The sequence below is a fragment of the Lycorma delicatula genome, chromosome 12 (assembly GCF_047948215.1).
Source record: "Lycorma delicatula isolate Av1 chromosome 12, ASM4794821v1, whole genome shotgun sequence".
NCBI classification, from domain to species: domain Eukaryota; kingdom Metazoa; phylum Arthropoda; class Insecta; order Hemiptera; family Fulgoridae; genus Lycorma; species Lycorma delicatula.
In genome coordinates, this window is record NC_134466.1 from 68,491,094 (window position 1) to 68,508,516 (window position 17,423).

Genomic DNA, 17,423 nt, shown 5'->3' on the forward strand with positions numbered 1-17,423 from the left:
CCGGTATCCACGATCTAGTATTCAAATTATACCTAGAAAAGGCATTCGATAACGTAGACTGGAATAAAATGTTCAGCATTTAAAAAAAATTAGGATTCAAATACAGAGATAGAAGAACGATTGCTAACATTTACAGGAACCAAACAGCAACATTAATAATTGAAGAACATAAGAAAGAAGCCGTAATAAAAAAAGGGAGTCCGATAAGGATGTTCCCTATCTCCGTTACTTTTTAATCTTTACATGGAACTAGCAGTTAATGATGTTAAAGAACAATTTAGAATCGGAGTAACAGTACAAGGTGTAAAGATAAAGATGCTACGATTTGCTGATGATATAGTAATTCTAGCCGAGAGTAAAAAGGATTTAGAAGAAACAATGAACGGCATAGATAAAGTCCTATGCAAGAACTATCGCGTGAAAATAAACAAGAAGAAAACAAAAGTAATGAAATGTAGTAGAAATAACAAAGATGGACCACTGAATGTGAAAATAGGAGGAGAAAAGATTATGAAGGTAGAAGAATTTTGTTATTTGGAAAGTAGAATTACTAAAGATGGACGAAGCAGGAGCGATATTAAATGCCGAATAGCACAAGCTAAACGAGCCTTCAGTAAGAAATATAATTTGTTTACATCAAAAAGTAAATTAACGTCAGGAAAAGATTTTTGAAAGTATATGTTTGGAGCGTAGCTTTATATTGAAGTGAAACTTGAAAGAAAAGATTAAAAGCTTTTGAAATGCGGTGCTATAGGTGAATGTTAAAAATCAGATGGGTGGATAAAGTGACAAATGAAGAAGTGGTGCGGCAAATCGATAAAAAAAGAAGCATTTGGAGAAATATAGTTAAAAGAAGAGACAGACTTATAGGCCACATATTAAGGCATCCTGGAATAGTCGCTTTTATATTAGAACCGATGTGCAAAGATCCAGATATTTCATTAATGAAAATTTTATTTGGCTATAACTCTGGAACCAGTGAAAATAAGTACCACTTATTGTGGTAAAGTTGTTGGGCACTTATTATCACGTTACTGGTGTAACATTTTGGGTAATATAAACATCTACGCGTTCTTCGATTTGTTGTAGTTTTAAGGATCCTATCCATTTTGTTCCTGATGTTTTGTATAATTACTCTTTGTCATACGCTTATTGGAATTTGTTGCTGTATATATTATACATAGATGATGTGCTGTTCCATCCTGCCGAGATGAAGTTCACTGTGAGAAATGCTTCACGGGTAGACGCAGACGTATGAATCAGGGACGAGGGCTCCTACACTTTATACTTTGTAATAAAGATGTTATGTGTTGTATTGTATCTTTTTTATTGATTTTTTTTTATCATGTTTCTTGTAAGTTGTATTGTGCTTGTTGGCGAGTAATTTGGATTTACTGTCTGGGCTGGTCTAGGTACCTAGCATTGTTTATTAATGTCGTTGTTGTTTTATTATTATTTGTATCATTACATTGTACTGTTATTATATTGTTTTATTGTGCTATATATGTTGGTGTACACCATTTATGGAGCAAACGCATTACTACATGTGTTTTAGTATGACCTACTAATAAAGCTGTATTATTGTAAATATGTATAATAATTTTAATGAATTTAATAATTGTATTTCATCCCTTTTGTAATGTTAAGTGACTTGTTTGTATGTATACTGAATTGCGTCGGTAAATAAATCTTGCTACACATGTAAGTGAGGTGTTATACCTCATCTCACTAAAGGGCAATGACATATATCTTTGACTGACTGGAGCTAATGAAACTATACTGTGTGGATGTCAAACTTAATATTAATTTAAAAACAAACAAAAATTCGGGGAAATTGGCGAAAAAGATTCTGTTGCCAGGGAATCAAATCGTGTAACATACGGGGGCCAGGGAGGCAGCCTCTTTGCTGAGGGCATTCGGGTTCATCATATGGCTGGATCAGGACGTTCTGATGACGCATTGAGGACCCACGAGATTGGTGAGATGGGCGAGCGATTCAGGGAGGGTATGCGTGGGGTGCATACCCGGATCCAGAGTAGGTGATATGGATGGAAAGGGTAGCCCTCTCTGGGAGATTCACCATGGCAATCGGGAGGGATGTCGTGATGTCTTAATGATACAAGAGGGACCCCGTCGGGAGATGAGCTTCAAGCTACACTAAGAGGGGCTAGTCTTCAGCCATGTCACTTGGGACCGACCGAAGTAACGTCTTCTAGGCGGTTACCGGTTGCTCTCAAGTGGTAAAAAAGAAAAATTATAAAAAAGTCCAAAATTCAACTTTTTTTGATTTTGAGCTTTTTTGGACACTTTTAGTCCAGTCGAACGCAATCAAAAGGGGAGGAGCACAACTAGATGTTACAACAGTCGTAAATCCAAAATTTAACTTCCTATGGCTAATCGTTTTTGAGTTTGGCGAGATACATAAGTACATACAGACGTTACACCGAAACTAGTCAAAATGGATTCGGGAATGGCCATCCCGGATCCCCTGAATCCATTTTGACTAGTTTCGGCGTGACATCTGTTCGTAAATATGTACGAGGGTTATTTTGTTTCAAGCTCTGATCGGTCATGAAATTAAAACCACTGTGAAAATAAAAAATGTTTTATTTGTAACAAGTACTTATATAGTTACGCTATTTCTCTACATAGTCGCCACTCAGATTTAGACATTTGTCGTAGCTTGGTACCAACTTCCCAATACCCATCATTTTTGCACAGACATCGAGCTTCAGACCAGCGTAGAAACATGGCTGAAAACAAAGGCGGCTCCGTTCTATGACGAGGGTATTGAAAAGTTGGTACCACGCTACAACAAACGTCTAAATCGGAGTGGTGACTATGTAGAGAAATAGTCTAACTATATAAATGCTTGTTACAAATAACAAATTTTATATCTTCACAGTTGTTTTAATTTCGTGACCGATCGGAGCTTGAAAAAAAATAAACCCCGTACTCTCACCATATGATTGGTTAAAAAAAGAAGAACACAATTGGTTGGAATTTTCTGCCCGATAATGATAAAAACTACACTCATCTTATGATTGGTTAAAAAACAAAGAAAACGATTGGTTGGAATTTTGTGTCTGATAATGATAAGAATTACTGTCACCTTATGATTCCTTAAAAAACAAAGAATATGATTGGTTGGAATTTCGTGCCCGATAATGATAAGAATTACTCTCACCTAATGATTGGTTAAAAAACATCGAATACGATTGGTTGGAATTTTGTGCTCGATAATGATAAGAATTATTCTCACCTTATGATTGGTTAAAAAACAAAGAATATGATTGGTTAAAAAACAAAGAATATGATTGGTTGGAATTTCGTGCCCGATAATGATAAGAATTACTCTCACCTAATGATTGGTTAAAAACATCGAATACGATTAGTTGGAATTTCGTGGGTGAATAAGAATAAGCGGAAAGGAATGTTGTCATTAGGCATTGTCTTTCTCCATGACAATCGTCGGCCGCACACTGCAGCTTTAACAATTAAGCTCCTGCAGCGTTTTCATTGGAAAGTATTTGATCACCCACCATACAGCCCGGACTTGGCTCCATCTGATTTTCACCTCTTTGATCACATCCAAAGCTGGCTAGGATGATAAAATTTTGGCACAGACATCGAGTCGTATACTAGCGTAGAAACATGGCTGAAAGCACAAGCGGCTCCGTTCTATGACTAGGGTATTGGAAAACTGGTACAACGCTACGATAAATATCTAAATCGGAGTGGGGACTATGTACAGAAATAGCGTAACTATGTATTTAGGCTATGTGTAGCGTAACTAAGTATTTGTTAAAAGTAAAAAAAAATTTTTCACTGTGGTTTTAATTTCGTGATCGATCGGACCTTGAAAAAAAATAACCCTCGTATCTCGCATAAATCAAAAACGATTAGCCTTAGGATGTTGAAATTTTGGATTTAGGTCTGTAGTAACATTTAGTTGTGCACCTTTCCTTTTGATTGCAATTGACTGAACCAAATATGCCCAAAAAGCCCCAAAATTTCAAAAGATTTGGATTTTGGACTTTTTCTTAATTGCAGTATTAAGCCCTCATTGAGCAGTTTTCAACAATGTATCGTCATAAGTGGTACTTATTTTCATTGGTTCCAGAGTTATAACAAAAAATAATTTAATTATTGCTATATTTGGATACAAGGGGAAGGCACGTCGGTTCGAATCAGATTTCATCTCTTTTTTAACTTTTTTTTAAATTTAAATTTATTGATTTTTTAATACTTACTACCCTTCATTGTAAAGAAGGTTTTACGGTAAATAATAATTCAATAATAAAAAAACAAAAAAATGAAAAGATATGAAGGGTTTTTAATGAAATAGAATTTTACGTAATTTTCATTTAAAAAAAAAAAAATATGTAAATGTAATTTAATCGACGTACAAGGAAGTCATGTGTTCTCTACATCAGATGTTTTTTAACTTTTTTTTATTTTAATTTAAATATATTGATTTATTAATAATTATTAACCTCTGGTTGAAAAAAAATATTACATTAAATAATAATTCAATAATAAAACAAAAAAACAAAAATATCAGAAGTTGCTAATGAAATTAAGTTTAATATACTTTTGTCATTTTAAAAAAAATGTGTGTATGTAATTTAATAGGCAAACAAGTAAGTCATGTTGTGTCCACATTAGATTTGATGAGACATCTGATTATTCGTATTTGTTTTCGTTTTTTTTATGGTTATATCATAATAATTTACAAAATATATTATTATATAGAGATAAGAGTTACAAGTATTTAAAGGAAAATAAAGCGACTCTTACTCTATCCTAATATTTTAGGTAATATTAATAAAGATTAAAACAAATTTTTAATGTACGCTATACAACTGGAAATATCAGTAAAGGGTTGCAAAAAGATCCCTTACAAACAAAGATAAACTAATCTTGCTGGAAGTAAACTCCATCGGTCTGAAATATTAATAAGAAAAAAATAAAAACCTGATCTGGTGATGGAGGCAAACATGGATGTAGATTAACTTTTTCCTCCGCTATGAAAAAAGAACCGTTAAATATTGACGCAAATAAAAAATACAACAGTTTTTAAAGATGACCACCTCCCCCCACCAACGGATCCATAACAGTGAAGCTGTGCTTCCTACGACTTTTTCACCGTTTCTTATTCTTTTGTTAATGTATCAAATAATTTAAAACTAGAACTTAGGGATTTTTTTGTTAATTCTTGATTTGGAAAGAAAAGCTGGAGAATCCAGCTTTTCTTTCCAAATCACTAAGTCGGGCAGTTGTGGCTCGTCCATTGAAATCAGACCGGGGTTCCCCTCAGCGACAGTTGCGTCCCCACTAGAGCGTGACAGTGGTGGCGCCCCAAAGCCCTGCAGTGTCGGGTCGGCGTCGGTCGTCTCTCACCGGCGCGGCCGAGACGGTTCTCCCCGAGTGTTCCCACGCTGGGCCGGTTCCTGCTGCTGAGTTCGCCGGCCAGGACGATTGAAGTCCGTCGAGCTGAAGCCGGAAGGTAGCGTCCGCGTTCAGCTGCACCCTCGGCGGGGATGTTGGCATCCGCTGGGAGGTTCCACGTTAAGGCGGCTAGGGAACTTCTTCCTTCTTCTTCTTCTTGGGTCTTTTCCAGGTCGTGGTCGACGATGAATTAAAAGTTCACTCTCGTGCACGCTCTTTTATTGGAGCCTGAGAGTGGTGGGGCCGCAGTGCTGCTATGGTGGGAGAACTGCGCGGCGTAAGTGATGCTGTACCAGCGCGTCGTATACTGTTCTCCAGCTTACATCTGAGCTACTACCGTTGTCGTCCGCCGATATTAAATTAAGCATATATCTGGTAATAATATATACATATATATATTTTTTTATTTGGTGAATAATCAAAAATGGAAAATAAACAATCATACAGGACAAAGTAAGATAATATGAAGAAATATATCACAAAAAAAAGACAATAAGATGAAGCTGAAGAGGAAGAAAACGGTAAGACCGAGGAAAGAATAAAAAGATTAAGAGAGAATGATGAACATAAAGAGAGAGAAATTATGAAAAATAGAAAACGTGTACGCAAATTAAGATCAAAAGAATTATATCAAACCAAAGAGCGATTAAATAATTGGTAACAAAAAACAAATAAACGATATCACGATCAACTCTGACTTAGAGAGAATATTGTCCGATAATTCCAGAGGAATAATGATTTAAAAAATAAGAAAATTTTGCAATTTATTAAAGTTCAAGCATGTATGCCTCAGTGTATATTTTGTTCTTGAAAGTCAATTTTTAAGTCGCTCTGTAGTTAACTTTATTAAGCAGAAATTCCAGAATAATTAAATTAAATTAACCAGAAATTATACTAGAAAATCGAAAATTAATAAGATTCTAAATTATAATTTTCAATTAAAATTAAATAATCAGATGTTTCACCAAATCTATTACATGTAAGCATATGTAATAATGCCTATTAAATTACATACACAAATTTTTAAAAGTAAATAAAATATTATTTTACTAATAACTTCTGATTTTTTTTTATAAATATATTTTTTATTGTTATTATTGAATATTATTTATTGTAAAAATATTTTTACAATCACTGGTTAATAATTATTAAAAAATCAATATATTTAATTGAAAAAAAAAAAAAAAAAAAATGTTAAATAAAGGAGATGAAGTCTGATTTGGATCGTCGTGCCTTCCCTTGTAAGATCCAAATATTTCATTAATTAACATTTTATTTGGCTATAACCCTGGAACCAATGAAAATAAGTACCATTTATATGGTACATATACATATAAATGGTACTTATTTTATTCTATGTAAATGGTACTTATTATTATAATATATATCGTAATTTAATAATTATGACGGCTTATTACTGCAATTAAGAAAATGTTCAAAATCCAAATTTGTTGAATTTTAGGCTTTTTTGGACACTTTTGGTTCAGTCGATTGCAATCAAAATGGGAGGTGGACAGCTAGATGTTACGACAGTCCTAAATCAAAAATTTCAACATCCACTAATCGTTGACTTATGCGTGATACGTACATACATAAGTACGTACAAACGTCACGCCGAAACTAGTCAAAATGGATTCAGGGATGATCAAAATAGATATTTCCGTTGAAATCTGGAAACCGAAATATATCACAATATTTCCTTTACGTCGAACAAGGAAGTAAACAAAAAGAAAAGATTGCGAGCGAAACGAGAATAGGTTAGGTTTGGTTAGATTATATTTATAAATATAAGTAATAATGCTTATATTGCATCTCACTCACGTACATTTGGAAGACCCATGTTTGAATAAAATCGTCGATTTGAAATAAAAAAGTGTATAAGACAAATCCAAGATTGACTGTTAATATGTAAAATTGGTCCTTTTTCGGTAAAAATGTGATTTGGTTATCGTTATAAAAATCCGCGTTTGCATTGTTATTTAAAAAAAAAAAAAAATTAAAAAATGGTTAAGGTTTACCGAAAAATGTTATTTTCTGCGTAACTTAACGGGTACATATTAACTTGTGAACATAATAATTTTCTGAACAACTCGTGTTCAAATAAAAATAATTTTCAACATGTTCTCTCAATTGAAAGTTATTTTATAGTATTCTTTTAAATTTAATAATGTATTTAGCTTAAAATTATTTCACTTGTTTATATTTAAATAATTAATATTTTTTTTTTTGTCTTCAGTCATTTGACTGGTTTGATGCAGCTCTCCAAGATTCCCTATCTAGTGCTAGTCGTATCATTTCAGTATACCCTCTACATCCTACATCCCTAACAATTTGTTTTACGTATTCCAAACGTGGCCTGCCTACACAATTTTTCCCTTCAATCTGTCCTTCCAATATTAAAGCGACTATTCCAGGATGCCTTAGTATGTGGCCTATAAGTCTGTCTCTTCTTTTAAATATATTTTTCCAAACGCTTCTTTCTTCATCTATTTGCCGCAATACCTCTTCATTTGTCTATCCACCCATCTGATTTTTAACATTCTCCTATAGCACCTCATTTCAAAAACTTCTAATTTTTTCTTCTCAGATACTCCGATCGTCCAAGTTTCACTTCCATATAAAGCGACACTCCAAGCATACACTTTCAAAAATCTTTTCCTGTCATTTAAATTTATATCTATAAAAATTAAAAAAAATTTAAATTTAAATTAATTTAAAAATTTTAATTATTTGTTTAAGTAAGAATAACTTTTTGGGGTATTGAAATTCAAGATCTCGTTTGTATACGAATTCAAGAAAATTGGTCTTCACCTCATCATTCATTTTTAAAATTACTTTTTACATTTTTTTTCTTTTGAGCGCACGTTTATATTCAATTATTTGAACACAAACGTACGGCTCTAAGAAATCGTAAAATAGTTTCATTAATCGCTAACATATTTCGGAAGTTTAGTCCCTAATTTAAACTTATAACGCATTTCCACATAACAGATACAAACCGCAAGATGTGTGTTGTATAGTTAGTTCACAGTCTCAGCGAACACAAACTGGTGCATCTGCTTGGTAGGTCATGAGATATCCATGAGTGAGCCTTATGTGCCCTCCTCTCGACGGTTATTACTGCACGTGGATCTCCACGCTGATACAGTATTCCTAAACAGAACGAAATTTATTGTTTTTAAGGTATTCCATTCACTTTGTCACTCGTCACGAATCACCCTCTTTCGGAAACGGACTAGATCTTCGAAACAACGCGACTAGTGAAATTAGACTGGAAACAAGCCCTCTTTTGCCGCATTATCAAAGGGCTAGCCATATAATTCCAATATGGCTGGTGATCCAGTAGAAGATTACTTTTTACACGTTTATCGCACGCGTTAAAAGTTAGGTTAAAAGATAATAAAAATTTATATACGTTTTTCTTAAATTTAAATCTCAATAAAAAAGAAATTTCTTTAACAGAAAAGAAACCGTTGTGAAATAAAATAAGATTTTCTTTGTTGTTTTTATCGTTATTATTAAACGAGTTGTATCAGTCTGGAAATTCAAATTCAAATAGTACGATTCTGATAAAGCCGTTCCGAAAGTAATTGCAAGTAATGGTAATCAAGTATATATTATATATACTATATTCCATGATATCGTAAGCTCTAAGCTGTTCTAAGTATGCAATAAAAATTTCATTACGTTAAATTTTAATAATTAGAAAAAACTATGCTAAAAATTAATTTTTAAAACACTTCACCTAAATTATAAGATTTGGTCGGTAACTATAGTACACTTTCGTCCATCCGCAAAAGCTCATATCGATATTAATAAACACAATAATTAAAAACATTATTTTCATTCATTTATTTATTTTTTTTTTAATATCAATGCAAGTAACTAAACGAACCTGTCTGACATAAATCTTTTGAAACTTCATGTTCTCTCTTTGCTCTAAACCACACCCTCGATAGAAATCTCTTCCTTTGTGTAGGGCCAGCGTCTTGTAAATTATATTTCCCTTTTACGGTTAACCACTTTTTCAGTTTAAAAACACTTTTTGTAGGTTTAACATCATCTATTTTGTTTTTTTTCAATTCTATACTTTTTTCTTTCTTTATATTATTATTATCGATTTCTATTTTTAAGAGAGATTCTTTTTTAATTTCAATATTTTTTGAATTATTTATAGTACTTTTTAAATTCATCATATTTCTTTCAGAACAATTTCCGACATCGTATTGCGGTTTTTGTTTTAGCGGTAAAAGTGTTTTACTTTCGCTTTCATTTTCATCGGATAAAAGTATATCTATATCGCTCAATTTTTTAGATAAATCGTCGGCCTTTAATGTATTCGATAAACTGATTAGTGTTCTGTCGAAGTCAGTTTCTTTTAACGATATGTTTAGTGTAGTATTTCTTTCCGTAAATATTGACGGAATTTGATTCAATTGAATATTGTACACTGTAAATTTATATTGTTCCATAATTTAGTTTACCTCATATTTAATATTAAATAACTTTTTTAATTTATTATACACTAAATCATCGGTTAAGTATTGATGTTTTATTTTTTTATTTATTTATTTTATAAACAGCTGACTACTTATTTAATAATAAATAAAAAAAATATTTAAAAAATTATGTTGATATAGTAATATAGCATATATTTAAAAATAATATATTTCTTAAATCTTGAACTACGTAAAACTCATTTAAAAGTAAAACACTTCATGAGTTAATTAAAAATATAAAAGACCTTAAATTTTTCCGTACGGGTTTCGAACTATATGGCAGTTTAAAAATATTTTGATTTAAACATATGATGATTAAAACACGGATATGTACGAACATAAATGAAGTGTAATCTTGTACAGTCTCAGATCGACCATTCCTGAGATGTGCGGTTAATTGAAACCCAACCACCAACGAACACCGGTATCCACGATCTCATTAAAATATTAAGTTGACCTAAAGAAGATAGGGATTAATTAAAAAATAGGAATAAAAAATAATTCGTTCGAAAAGCGTCACCTTATAACTGTCGCTTTAAAAAAAAATTGATTCTCATGTCAAGAACAATAAATAATTAAAATATTTTTTTTTTTGTCTTCAGTCATTTGACTGGTTTGATGCAGCTCTCCAAGATTCCCTATCTAGTGCTAGTCGTTTCATTTCAGTATACCCTCTACATCCTACATCCCTAACAATTTGTTTTACATATTCCAAACGTGGCCTGCCTACACAATTTTTCCCTTCTACCTGTCCTTCCAATATTAAAGCGACTATTCCAGGATGCCTTAGTATGTGGCCTATAAGTCTGTCTCTTCTTTTAACTATATTTTTCCGAATGCTTCTTTCTTCATCTATTTGCCGCAATACCTCTTCATTTGTCACTTTATCCACCCATCTGATTTTTAACATTCTCCTATAGTACCACAATTCAAAAGCTTCTAATCTTTTCTTCTCAGATACTATAAAATATAATATAAACTATAAAAATATTTAGTTTATATTTAATAATTAAATATTTTTAACAAGATTTAGACTTGAGATTATAACCTTTTGTAAAAAAAGAAAGATGTCCAAAATCATAAAATCCCTTTATTTAAAATAAAATCTATTTTTGCTTCAGATGTTTTAAATTTGACTGTATTACCGAATTTAGTCTTAATATGCTCAAGAATTTGTAAAACGGATCTAATAAAACTATTTTTAATTTAAATTTTATAAAATAGATATGAAAAAAATCTGAAATTTTTTCTTCAAAGATTTTTTTCATTTTAAAAAAAGAAGTTTCAAAATTACCAAATTTAAGTACAAATAAAGTAGATAAAGTTGGTTCAAGCGATAAAATTTGTCGCTTGAAATCGTTCTCTTTGAAATCAAAAACAAATAAAATAATTCATTACTAAAATAAATAAATTAGTGACTTTCCTAAAGCTTTTTTGATTAAAAGTTTTTTTTTGTTTAAGAAAAAACAACTCAATTTTTTCGAACGGTGTCAAAGAAGGGGTTTCTAAACTTATGATATTCATATTTCATAAAGAATATAAGTTATTTTTGAAATATAGTTTAAAACAGGACTTTTTATATAGAATAACGCCAATATTCTTCAAGCCGAATCTAAAAAAAGTTTATCGACAAGATTACAAAACTATAGCATAAACTTTGGATTATTTGAAATTATGCTTTTGTGAGAAAATATCCAAAGATCCTTCTGTACGAAACCAGAAATAATGTATTCAAAATTATAAAACAGGCAAATCATGAATTTGTATCATATTGTATAATTCCAAAGGACTTTGCTTTAACCTGAAATTTTGTTAAACATTTTTTCCAATGAAAATAAAAAAAAAAAATTGTTAAGCATGCCCTGTTGATATAAGTATATAATTAAAGTTAATATACAAAAAAACCGTTTACCAACAATTGAATTCGAAGTGTTCAAGCGATTTCGGAATTAAATTCCATCTTAAGCAACTCTCATATTCTTCCTATTTGTATTTTTTTGTCTTCAGTCATTTGACTGGTTTGATGCAGCTCTCCAAGATTCCCTATCTAGTGCTAGTCGTTTCATTTCAGTATACCCTCTACATCCTACATCCCTAACAATTTGTTTTACATATTCCAAACGTGGCCTGCCTACACAATTTTTTCCTTCTACCTGTCCTTCCAATATTAAAGCGACTATTCCAGGATCCCTTAGTATGTGGCCTATAAGTCTGTCTCTTCTTTTAACTATATTTTTCCAAACGCTTCTTTCTTCATCTATTTGCCGCAATACCTCTTCATTTGTCACTTTATCCACCCGTCTGATTATTAACATTCTCCTATAGCACCGCATTTCAAAAGCTTCTAATCTTTTCTTCTCAGATACTCCGATCGTCCAAGTTTCACTTCCATATAAAGCGACGCTCCAAACATATACTTTAAAAAATCTTTTCCTGACATTTAAATTAATTTTTGATGTAAACAAATTATATTTCATACTGAAGGCTCGTTTCGCTTGTGCTACTCGGCATTTTATATCGCTCCTGCTTCGCCCATCTTTAGTAATTCTACTTCCCAAATAACAAAATTCTTCTACCTCCATAATCTTTTCTCCTTCTATTTTCACATTCAGTGGTCCATCTTTATTATTTCTACTACATTTCATTACTTTTGTTTTGTTCTCGTTTATTTTCATGCGATAGTTCTTGCGTAGGACTTCATCTATGCCTATTTGTAATATTAATTAAAAATTAACATGTAAATTATAAAAAATCGTGATATTTGTTTAAAACATAACATTTTTTGGTCGTCATTTGTTATAAAATTATGTCAACGTAAACGTCCTGTTAACTTGATAGTCTAAGTGTTGTCTTTTATAACATGTGACGACCAACTGTTATGTTTTAAACAAATATCACAATTTTTTATAGTTTACATGTTAAGTTTTAATTAATATTAACAATAGGAAGAATATGAGAGTTCCAGAAGATGGAATTTAACTCCGAAAGAGCTTAAACGCTTCGAATTCAATTGTAAGGTAAGCGGTTTTTTGTATATTAACTTGAAAATAAAAAAAAAACAGAATTATAAAGTTTTAAGTGCTCTTAAATACATAAATTAAATGACTGATATATAAATAAAAAATATTTTATAATAAAAGACAATTTAATTTAAAATGTTTTTAAACAAAGATTTTCACTCCCACTTATTCACGGGAGTGGTATTTTCTGTTTCGCTTGAGCTCACCCATTAAAGTTACGTTAACAAAGAATCTTAAATATTATCTATGTAGTTTCCTTCATTTTGTATTATAAACCTCTTTGGAACTAATTTAAGTACGTTCCAAAACGTCGGCCTCCGTGGCGCGAATGGTAGCATATCGGCCTTTCATCCGTAGGTTCCCGAGTTCGAATCCCGGTCAAGCGTGGCATTTTCACACGCTACAAAATTGTCATTTCATCTCATCATCTATATTAATACCTAACCGTGGTCTCGGAAACTAAAAAAAAAGTACTTTGAATTGGAGATAGCAATAACTCAGTGTTGCGTTTATTATTGCAATCTAATCCTTCCTTTTTTTTGTTTAGCCTCCGGTAACTACCGTTTAGATAATACTTCAGAGCATGATATGTATGACTGTAAATGAAGTGTAGTCTTGTACAGTCTCAGTTGGACCTGAGATGTGTGGTTAATTATAACCCAACCACCAAAGAACACCGGGATCCACGATCTAGTATTCAAATCCGTGTAAAAATAACTGACTTTACTAGGACTTAAACGCTGGAACTCTCGACTTCCAAATCGGCTGATTTGGATTGACGCATTCACCACTAGACCAACCCGGTGGGTTTATTTATTAGGTAATCGAATTAAGTATATCAAAACGTGTTTATTTCCTTCCACCATGTACCGAGCAGTAAAAATATTTTTAATTTCTATTTCTGCGGGTGTAAGTCGGACCCTACTGGCACCATTGTGATGATGTCGATGATTTTTAAAATTTCTCTATGTTACGGTGGTTTACCGCAAATTTTGTTGCGTAATCTATTTAAAGTATTTTTTGAAATAACAAAATGATTTCACGTTAACGTATACCGTTCACTGTATTCCCTGTATTACAGCCTGATCGTTTGTATAAAAGTGATTTTATCCGACGATAGTGCGGTTTGAATGAAATTTTTCTGTTGGAGTTGCTTTAATAATTTATTAAATACGAATTCCTTCGTGGAAATGTTTAATACTTCAAAATCTACTACCCGTAATGGTTTGTTTAACCTCATGATTATCGCAAGAATATTCCTCCGTTTTGTCCTATCTCAAAATCTTGAACCGTTCATCCTTACCCTCTTCGCAGATGAAACCATTTTATTACATCCGGAGTTAACTAATTGAAAGAAATATAAAATTTTATAAGCACTTAAAAAAATCATTCATTAAATGGATTGAAAACGTCTGACTGTAAATATAGATCGTTCAAATTTCTTTCATTTTCTTTTTCTGTTTAGCCTCCGAAACTCATATAAGATATTACCTCAGAAGATGATATGTATGAATGTAAATGGTGGTAAATAGTCTTGTACAGTCTCAGCTTGACCACTCTTGAGATGTGTGGTTAATTGAAACCCAACCACCAAAGACAACCGGTATCCACGATCTAGTATTCAAATCCGTATAAAAGTAACCGCCTTAATTAGTATTTGAACCTTAGAACTCTCGACTTCGAAGTCAGCTGATTTGCGATAACAAGTTCACCACTAGACACACCCGATGGGTGGTTCGACGCCCAGTCGAACCGGACGTATTTCAACTTTCTTTAATATATCCACCGGTTACCGTTATTTTGTCAGCTTTTAATTAACAATATATCCTGGCACGACGGCTCGGGGATGTAACAAGCTACAATTATACTCTTTACACGTACATGGCCGCAGCTACCGAACCAGGAAAGTTACCGTGTATATCTAAAACCATCCGAATTATTGTACGAATCAAAAGGTAATCTATATAATCAAGGAACATATCTCAGCGTGTATTTTTAATTATAAATAATATTGTACCAATGCGATTCTCGGGTAGACGTACCGTAAATAGTAATCGAATTACTAACATTGGTATCGAGTTTACCTGTAATTTGAGATTTCTAGTCATCTTGTTAGATAATGAATTCTCTTATAATTATGGAAAAAAAAAATTTTTTTTACTTTGAGACATCTTAAGAAAACGCAAAACTTGTCGTTATTTTTAAATGATAGAAAGTCTAAAAAGTAGTGAGCTTTTGCGTACGAGATAGAGTTAGCGTTTATTGTTTAGCCTTCGGAATTACCGTAAGGTATTACTTCAAAGGTTGAATGAGGATGATATGTACGAATGTAAATGAAGTGTAGTTTTGTATAGTATTAGTTAGACCGTTCCTGATATGTGTGGTTAATTGAAACCCAACCACCAAAGAACACCGGTATCTACGATCTAGTAGCGTGTATTTTTAATTATAGATAATATTGTTGCAATGCGATTCTCTGGTAGACTTACCGTTGCTAATCGAGTAAACAGCAATTGAATTAGTAATATTAGTATCGAGTTTACCCAGATTTCTAGTCATCTTGTTAGATAATACATTTTCTTATAATTATGGAAAAAATTAAAAAAATTCTTTTACTTTGAGACTTCTTAACAAAAAGCTAAACTTATGATTATTTTTAAATGATAGAAAGTCTAAATATAATGAGTCTTTTTCGCACGAGGTAGAATTTAGCATCCAAAATCGCAAGGTATATGAATAGCAGTGGGTATGGACGAATGTTATTTGACAACTAGCAGTTGAAGCTAGTAAATGTGCCAAAAGGTTGAAATTCCTCTTCCTCTGAATTTAGGTATTGCGCCTTGAAGATGATTGAACTTTCCGCGAAACTGCGCTATATTTTACAATTTTATTTCTATTAAGCCGCAAATGTTGAGCAGGACCGTGAAGAAATTTATGCTGTTTATGGGCAAGGTACCTTCTCAAAAGCCGGTTTAGTTGCTTTCGTTCGGGAAATTTTATTGTCCAAGATGTTCCTCGCAATGGGTGACCGATCACAGAAACAGAAATGAATGATATTCTGGTAAAAATCGAGGAAGACCGACATGTAAGCAATCATGACATCGCCATTGACCTAAACAACCATCAACAAATATTGTTAAATCATTTGGGGGAAGCTGTCTACAAAAAAAAGCTCGACGTTTCGATTCCGCATGATCTGACTTGGAAAAATTTACTCGATGGAATATCTATTTACGAATCTATACAGGAACGTTACGAAATAGAGTCATATCTGAAACGATTGATGAAAAGTGGATTTCCTACGACAACTTTGTGCGAAAAAGATTGTGATCAAAGCGAGAAGAAGCTCTACAGTCTGTGGCAGAGCCCACAATAACGCCCAGGAAGATTATGCTGCGCGGTTTGGTAGGATCGAAGAGCATCGGGCATCACCAGATGCTGCCGCTAAACAGAACGATAGACTTAGACCTATACTATCGATGATTAGCGCGATTGCACCTAGTAATTTAAAAGAAACGGCCAAAAACAGAAAGGGTGTCGTATATCACGCTGATAACTCCAGACAGCATATATCTTTAAGACCAGTCAGAAATTGAGAGAACTGGACCGAAAGCTTTTAATGTATACACCGTAAAGCCCGAACCAGGCACCAGATTATCTTTTGTTTCGATTTATGAAGAACTCCCTGAATGCTGTGAAATTAATTTCAAAAGAGGCCTGTGAAAACTACACATCACAGTTTTTTGACCAGAAATCACAGACGTTCTATAGGGACTAGATTACGGTGTGGCTGGAAAAATGGCGAAGATAATCGAAAAAAATTATTCATATGTGCTCTTATAATGTTATTTTCTAATAACAATAAATGTTATGTTATGTTTAGTCTCTAAAGACTCAATAATTTTTAGACAATCTCGTATTTATTATGCTTTCATATATTCCCGACTGCAATTAGATATTAACGCTTCTGGTTTCTTCAAAAAGTCAGATCGAGTTTTGAGAATATAAAATTATAGGATTTCAGATCATCTCTTTACGGCTTATAAATTTATAAACATGAACAATTCACATTATAGTTATACATTATAATGTATTTATGAACGTGCAAATTTATTTTTATAAAAAAACTCAGAATTTTCCCGTGTTAGCATAATATTTCAGCGTACTTTATTACTTATGAATAAATTATTGATGAATTCATCGATCCATTTAAAAAATTGTTTTCCTATCAATTTAATAATTAAATTAATTTCTTTATAAAAAAAAAATATTGCTGTGCTATCGATGAATATTATTAAATAATAGTAATTAAAAAAGTAAACCTTTGTTTTATAATATTCATTTAAGTTTTTTTGTACTCAAATAATTTTCATTAAGTCCTTCCAATTTAGTTATTTTATTTACTTTGTCTCTTCACGTATGAAGAGACTTCATAATAGTAAGGATTTACTTT